At 45.7% G+C, this 8,102-nt stretch overlaps 1 protein-coding gene across 5 annotated transcripts in view; it reads left to right on the top strand.

Annotated features, from left to right (window-relative positions):
* Nucleotides 1–401: 401 nt before the first annotated feature.
* The window catches only part of ZNF337 (zinc finger protein 337), a 25,208-nt gene continuing 17,507 nt past the window's right edge, over nt 402–8,102 (top strand). For 2 of the 5 annotated variants that reach the window (XM_017862793.1, XM_017862792.1), the window contains exon 1: nt 404–544. The gene's annotated coding sequence lies outside the window, so the exon portion shown is untranslated. Of the gene's footprint in view, nt 891–8,102 lie in introns of all 5 variants that reach the window. The other 3 variants (XM_017862791.1, XM_017862789.1, XM_017862790.1) reach the window with 3 other exon arrangements.

The following is an 8,102-nucleotide window of genomic DNA, read 5'->3' as shown; positions in this document are numbered from 1 at the left end:
TGATAAAACCACAAAATCCGTAGGAAAATCTCTCAGAGATCAAAAGGACTACATAGCAAAAAGAAAAAAAAACCATAATCAAAGACGGTGGGAAAATTATTTACCTATATCATAGAAATGGAAAAATATTCTTATTGTATGTATAGGGCTACACAAATAAAAGACATCGCCGGTTCTGAAAGGATCCCTCCGCCTCCAAAAGACCACAGGGTCGCGGCGCCTGTCAGAGAGGAGTCCTTCCAAGGATTCCGGGTCGCGCAGTCCCCGGTGGACGGCTTTGACCAACATTCTGGGGCGTGTACCTGGACGACTCAACGAGGACTCTGGGGGGTGCAGTCCACCGAAGGGATGCGAAGCGGCAGGTCGCCTAGCCACGGGCCGCGCCGAGGATTCTGGGTAGCGTAGTCCCGGCCGCGCTGAGGATTCTGCGTAGCGTAGTGCGGCGCGGCGCCGAGCGGTCCAGATTCCTGGGCGTCTGCGAGCCGTGAGGTGGATAGTCCACCGTCGGTGACCTCACCGCCTCGGTTCGCCGTCAGCCGCCTTGGTGAGCCGCGCTCCTGCGGGTCCCTCTCTCCAGCGCGCCCTTCCTGCGCAGGAAGAAGGGCCGGGAAGGCCTGGGACGCCAGGGCGCTGCTGGGGCCGTAGCGCGCCCTCCCTCAGGCCCGGCGTCTCCATGTTTTGGGGAGGGGCGGAGACCCAGGCCGCGCCTTGCAGTGGGCTGTGGCGCTGCAGCTCACCCAGCGCCCCAGGTCTGGGCCGCTACTCAGTCTCCGTCCCCGGTTGCGTGTAGTGGCGGTTAGGCAGCCTGGATTTCACAGGGGCGCCGAGCAACCCAGGTCTCCGTGTGCCACGGTCGCCGCTTCTCGGGTGGGGACGGGCCAGCGGCCTAGGTAGCTGCCACGGGGGTCGTTTGGCTGGAGGTGGAGGGGGCTTGGCCACAGACTGGGTCCACGGGTTGGGTGGGGGTTACAGCCCAGAGACTGATGGACTAGGTCCGACTCGGGTTCCCTCCGACTCTTAACGCTCCAGACTTTGTTGTGGGAGGCGGGACCGGGGAGGACTTCGCCCGCGTGTTTTGGGGAAGGGTCGCTGCTTTGGGTTGGGGCAGCCCGCCTTGGGACTATCTTCCTTGGATGGGAGGGTAGGCCGGGACCAGATGTCCTGGCATGGGCACTTCTAGACGTGTGTGGGGGGCTCTGCGTGGGGCAGCGTCCGCGGGAGGTGAGGTAGCTGTGGGGACCCATGCGGCCTCTTCCCTGGAGCCCAGCTAATGACGACAAAATATATTTAAAGAGGTTTATTCTGAGTCAGTGTGAGTGACTGTGGCCCAGGTTATTCAGTCTCAAGAGGTCCTGAGAACGTGCCCGAGGTGGTCGGTTTGCAGGTTAATTTTATACAATCCAGGGAGACAGGAATTTCAGGTAAAATCATAAATCAGGCTGAGCACTGTGGGAGGTCAGGAGTTCCAGAGCAGCCTGGGCGGCACAGCGAGACACCCTGTCTCTACGTGAAATTAGAAAAATAAAAAATTAGCAGAGCGTGGTGTCCCATGCCTGTGGTCTCAGTTACTTGGGTGGCCCAGTCAGTTGAGTCCGGGAGGTGGAGGCTCTAACGAGCTATGTTGGCTGCACTGCATGCCAGCCTGGGCAACACAGCGAGATCCTGCCTCAGAAAATCATAAATCAATGTGAGAAAGATACACATGGGTTCCTCCCAAAAATCGAGTATCTCCAAACGGGTTTACACCTCATGGGGGCACTTAGGTATTCTTTAGTGGACAGTTGGTTGAGAGACTTAAGCTGTTGCCTAGACTGGAATCAGAAGTATGCCAGAGGTAAGGGGATTGCGTAGATCAAAGTTCTTGTTATGTAGATGAAGCCTCTTAGTTGGCAGCCCTCAGAATAGATGGTAAATGTATGTTTTCAGTTATTTTTTTTCTTTGTTTGTTTTTGTTTTTTTGAGAGAGAGTCTTGCTCTGTCGCCCAGGCTAGAGTGCAGTGGTATGATCTCAGCTCACTGCAACTACCACCTCCCCGGTTTAAGCAGTTCTCCTGCCTCAGCCTCCTGAGTAGCTGGGACTACAGGTGCCCACCACCACGCCTGGCTAATTTTTGTATTTTTAGTAGAGATGGGGTTTCACCGTGTTGCTCAGGCTGGTCTTGACCTCCTGACCTCAGGTGATCCACCTGCCTCGGCCTCCCAGAGTGCTGGGATTGCAGGTGTGAGCCACTACGCGTCAAGCTGGCTATCTCTTCCAGACCTAGGAAAGGTTTAGAACACAGGAGGTCTGGCTACATTAGTGGAGATTTGCTACAGATGCAAATTTTCCCACTAAAGGCAGCTTTGCGGGGCTATCCATTTCAATATGTTGCGCCTGTGGCAGCCACTTCAAAACATGTCAAAGAAGTATATTTTGGGCTAAAATAGTTTCCTTCAGCATCTGCTGTCATGTGATGCTGTACCAGAGTCGGGTTGGAAAGTGAGCCACATTATATAAGAGTAATATTGTCTGATTAGATTTTATGGTTTTTAGGGCAGGACACCCCAAGCCCCATATATACGCATTTGGGCAAGGGAAAAAAGGTGAGTTTCATCCTCACCAGGTTGGTAGGGCTTCCTTGCTTATTGGAGTGGGAGTAACAGCAACCATTGGGCCTAGCAGTTTTTTTAAATGCCTCTGGGGCCGTGGACTAGACAAATGACTGATTTTAATCATTTCATTATGGAAAAATTGTAAGCAGAACCCTAAGGTAGAGAGACCCATCAGTCAAGATACACCTCATGACCTTGCAAGCCAATCTAGCTTGACCCAGATCCCCTCCTAACCTGTGCAGATTCATTGAGAAATGTCAGAGCCATGCCTACTAGTTAAGACATAACCCTTTACAGTGAGAGTTGAAACCCAGGCTCTATCACTTTCTTGGCTGTGTTGCTTTGAGAAAGGTATTTAAATGTTTTGTGCCTGTTTCCTCATCTGAAATTGGTGGGTAATAGTCACTTCATAGGACAGTTGTGAAGATTGAATACAGAAAAATTTGTGCCATGCCTGGAACCGTCCCTGGCATATATTAAATTCTCAATGTGTTAAATATTACAATGAATATCAACACTTCCTTATTCTGGAAGCACCGACAGGATAAGCTGTGTTTAGTGTAAGCATCATGTCAGGACAGGCTCTGTTGTGATGCCCACACTCAGGATCTGTTCCCAGGAACCTGCCTACAATTGTTTTCTTCTCTGGAACAGACTTTGGGTCCTTTTTTTTTTTTTAACAAGAAGAGGCTCTACCCTGGTACTGAGGATTTTCAAGGCCACCTTTGAGGATCACAGAGCTAATTTTAGAACTATTTTAGTCCCCAGCTCCTCTTCCTCCACACCCACGTTACCCATGAGAGGACTGCCTGCAGGGTAAGGGAGGACAGCCCAACCCCAGGTGGGGACTTCTTATGTATTGCCTTCCTGCAGTGCTTTCTCTGCCCTAAACCATCGTGCGTTTCCTTTGCTAATGTCTGACATCTTGTGCCCTACACTGTCCCGTCTGAGGCTCAGAACCTCTCAGCTGGTTCTCCTCATGGGGAACGTTCCCCAGATCTGATGCCCTCATTCAGGGCACTTCCATCATTGTCCCTACGTTTCTTCTCTCAGTGCTTTATTCAGGCTGCTGCATTCATGGTGCAGACCAGGTCTTGTAAAAAATTATTCAGTCAGCATGTGCTGAGCCATTGTCCTGTCCCAGGGATAGGGCTTTATAGTCATTGCCATATTCATCTCGTCAACCAATGTGGAAGTTAGGAATTGGAATCCCCATTTCACAGACTAAGAAGTACTGTGTTAATCAGTTGAAATAATTTTCACGACTGGGCATGGTGGCTCACACCTGTAATCCCAGCACTTTGGGAGGCCAAGGTCGGCAGGTCACCTGAGGTCAGGAGTTCGAGACCTGCCTGGCCAACATGGTGAAACTTCATCTCTATTAAAAATACAGAAATTAGCCAGGCATGGTGGCTCACGCCTGTAATCCCAACTACTCTGGAGCCTGAAGCAAGAGAATTGCTTGAATCCAGGAGATGGCGGTTACAGTGAGCAGAGAACATGCCACTGCACTACATCCTGGGGGACAGTGAGACTCTGTCTCAAAAAATAATAATTTTTACTTTATGTAACATCTGGGATCAAGTGGACTGGGTTGTGGAGCAAGCTGGGATTTTGGGGGTTTCTGTTAAGAATTAGGTTCACTGAGGTATAATTGAGACAAAATTTCTCACATTTTAAGTTCTAGTTAATGAGTTTTAAGAAATGTATATAGTGAAGTCTTGATCATCAGATCAACATATGAACATTTTTCATCCCCAAAAATGTAGGAACTGTTTTTTTATCTTAGGAGAATTTTAATGAAATGTACATGGAGGAGCTAAATGTTTCAAATTTGCCTTATGTTCATATCTAATTTATTGGTAACTAATTTAAACCACTTTCTTCTGGCTCTCAGTTTCTGTTCCTACAGGATATTAAGTCCCACAGATGTCAACAGATGGCAGGAGTGAGACCAGTTTGCAGTGTTCTCCACTCACACCGTGGAAATGAAAGTTTTCTCTATTTTTCCTCTCCAAATTATCTTGGAAGGGATATTCAATTTTTTTCAAATTTACAATGAAAAATATTGAAGAACGAACTAAAGTAGAGAGAATATATAACAAATCTCTCTGTTCCCTACTTGCACCTTAACACTTTGCTCTTCTTATTTCATCCAACCCCCTCCCCACCCCACGCTTTCTGTTTTCAGGCTAGAGCATCTTGAAGCCAATCCAAGACACCATTTTATCTGTAAATTTACTGCAGCTGCTTCTCTGAGGACTATTTTTGTTGTTATTGTTTTGCTTTTTAACATAACTAGAGTACCAGAATCACACTCAACAAAATTAGCAATTTATTAATTTCACCCATTACCCAGTTTATGCGGAAATTGTCCAGGTCTCAAAAATTTCTCCTCACAATTCAGATTTCACACTCAGGTTCATTAAGATGGGAAGCATGAGAGAAGAAACATCTAGAAACCAGCTCAGTAGTGCCCCCTGTCTGTTTTACTTCTCTCTTTGTGATCTAGGTAAAGGAAGTCTCCCTACCTTGGCAAACTTCCCATCTGCTTGCTTAGGTGCTGAGGCTTGTTCATTCTTTCCTTGTCACGGCTTTTTCCTTCACTTCCTCCTTCTGCCTGCCAGGCTCATCTCCTAATTCTACTTCTCCACTGTCTTTTGCCTCTCTGCCCATGAGGACAAATAATGATCACACCACTTACCTAATTGCCTGGCCCTAGTTCTGGTCCCAACTATAATCAGAAATGTGGATTCTGGAATGGCAATGAGGAGCTATGTGGACTAGATCTCCAGCAAAACACCATAACTGGTAATTTAGAAAACCAAAAACAACCATGTAAACTACACAGAATTTGTCTTAAGACCACTCAGGAATTTAGAGAAACATTTATTCAGAAAAATCAACTGAGCCTTTCTGAGAACAGTGAGAGTCTGTAACATTTGACACACAAACTGCTACCCTCCCTACCCCCATTTTGGTCCACTCTGAGAGAAACTCCACTATGGGCTGTGAAAATGACAAGATGGAACCCTGTCCCTCTCCAGTTCTCAGTCTATGGTGACAGTTTTTCCCTGAGAGAGGCATGATGCCACTATTCTTAACTTCTCTCCCCCTGCCAGTCCTGTGTTCCTGAAGCTGGTTTCATGTAAGCGTAGTTGAGAAGTGTGGGTGGGGACCTCCTTGAATTTATTCTTGGAGTTTGTTGAGTGTGCTGGCCTTGTAGATTCATGTCTGTCTTCAAATTTTGAAGTGTTGGCCATTATTTCTTCAGTGATCTATCAGCATCTTCTCCTAGACACCCATAATGGTGTCCAGTTAATGGTGCCTTATAACTCTCTTGGCTCTGTTTACTTTATGTCATTGTTTTTTCTTCCTGCTTCTCTGTCTCTGTAATTTCTTCTCTGTATGTTTACTGATTATTTCTTTTGCCTGCTCATCTGCTGTTAAACCCCTCTACTGAATTTTTCACTTACTGTGTTTTCAGGTCCTGAATTTTCGTTTGCTTCCTTTTTGTAATCTCTGTTGATATTTTGTTCATATATTTTTTCCTGATTTCCTTTTCTCTATATGTGTTTACATGAGTTTTTGAGAATATTTTAGACAGTCTAAAATCTGTCTAGTATGCCTGAAGCTTATGTTTCTCCAGGGAAGGTTTCCATCACTTTATTTTCTTCCACTATTGGTCCATGTTTTCTGAGTTGTTGTTGTTGTTGTTGTTGTTGTTGTTAGAAATTAGGCATTGTGGAAAAAAACAACCTCCTTTTCCAATTTTTGCAGACTGACTTTTTTCCAGGGAGGATTTTTGCTATTACCTTGGCATTAGTTCTAAGCTTTGGGATCAGTCTGAGGAGAAGGTTTAAGATTTTCTCAGGCCTTTTTGGAGCATGGATCTTACCTTTGCTTGTGGCTTTTTCCATTTTCTCATAGGCAACTGCTTTTAAGTATTTATTTGTCCCAAGAGTCTCTCCTCTGGGCCTTTGATGGTCTGTTGTATGTCTCTACCCATCATATCTTGCCCCAGGCATCTGCTCTTCAGTCTGTCTGCATCTTTGCCAAGCATGATCCAGTGCTTTCCTCCCTAAGGTGTGAGATCCTCAAAACAGAGAGCAGTCCCTCAGGCAGCCTCCAACAGCTTAGAACCTTGTAAGAAAGGTCTACTGTGCTTTCTCAGGTTTGAGGGAAGGAAGTGGAAACTGGGATGCTGCTTTAGAAGCTCTGTTGTATTCTGCACATGTAATTTTTTTGCCCCAGGGATCTATAGGCAAGTTCACCATGAGATTTTTCCATTAGGCAGCACTTGGACAGGATAGAACACTGGGAATAAAGAGTATTGGGATGCAAATATGACTGTCTCCTGTTTTGTTTTTGTTGTTGTTGTTGTTTTGTTTTCCTGAGACTGTGTCTTGCTCTGTTGCCCAGGCTGGAGTGAAGTAGCGTGATCAAGGCTCATTGCAGCCTCAACCTCTTGGGCTCAAGCCAGGAGTAGCTAGGACTACAGGCACGTGCCACCACACATAGCTAATATTTATATTTTTTGTAGAGACAAGCCTTTGCCATGTTGCCCAGGCTGGTCTCGAACTCCTGGGATCAAGCGATCCATATGCATCAGCCTCCCAAAGTGCTGGGATTACAGGAAAGCCACTGTGCCCAGCCAACTGCCTCCTGTTTCTAATGTGGCTTTTTCTTGATTGGGCAGTTTCTTGAATGCTGGGGACTTTTGAGTATTTTCAAATGAAGTTTGCTCCTATAAGATTATTTTAGGCAATTTTTTGGTAAGCATAGAATTAGCAATATGATTAATGCTTTTTCTGTAAACTAGTATTATGAAAAATCTCAAATGGGTAGCAAAACTGGGAGAATGGTAATATGAATCCCCATGTTGCCTTCATCCAGATTCGATAATTTTAAAACCATAGATAGTTTTGTTAGATTTATCCCTTCCCCCTGTTTATGTGCCTAAGTATTTTAAACAAATCCAGATGTCTTGTTATTTTACCCATATATATTTGATGTCTGAGAGGATTTTTAATCAATGTTGAGGTGTAACTTGGGTACCATAAGAAGCACTGCTTTTAACTGTATACTTCAATGAGTTTTGACACAGGTCACTTATCACCTCAATCAAGATACAGAACATTTCAACAGTTCTCATGTGCCCTTACATGTAATCACTCTAGAGGAAAATAGTCAAGAATTCTCACCAAAATATGGACAAGTAGTATCCAGCAATACATGAAAAGAATGATATATTCTAGCCAAATAGAGTTTGTTCCTAAAAAACCAACGATAGGGTGAACATAGAGTAAGCTACCTGTGGAGATACTTAACTTTTTTTTTTTTTTTTTTTTTGAAACGGAGTCTTGCTCTGTCCCCAGGCTGGAGTGCAGTGGCGCGATCTCTGCTCACTGCAAGCTCCGCCTCCCAGGTTCACACCATTCTGCCCCAGACTCCCGAGTAGCTGGGTCTACAGGCACCTGCCACCATGCCCCACTAATTTTTTTTTTTTT

This window comes from Rhinopithecus bieti, unplaced genomic scaffold (assembly GCF_001698545.2).
Source record: "Rhinopithecus bieti isolate Rb0 unplaced genomic scaffold, ASM169854v2 scaffold_66136, whole genome shotgun sequence".
In the NCBI taxonomy this organism is placed as follows: domain Eukaryota; kingdom Metazoa; phylum Chordata; class Mammalia; order Primates; family Cercopithecidae; genus Rhinopithecus; species Rhinopithecus bieti.
This window is presented reverse-complemented; position numbering and strand designations above follow the sequence as displayed.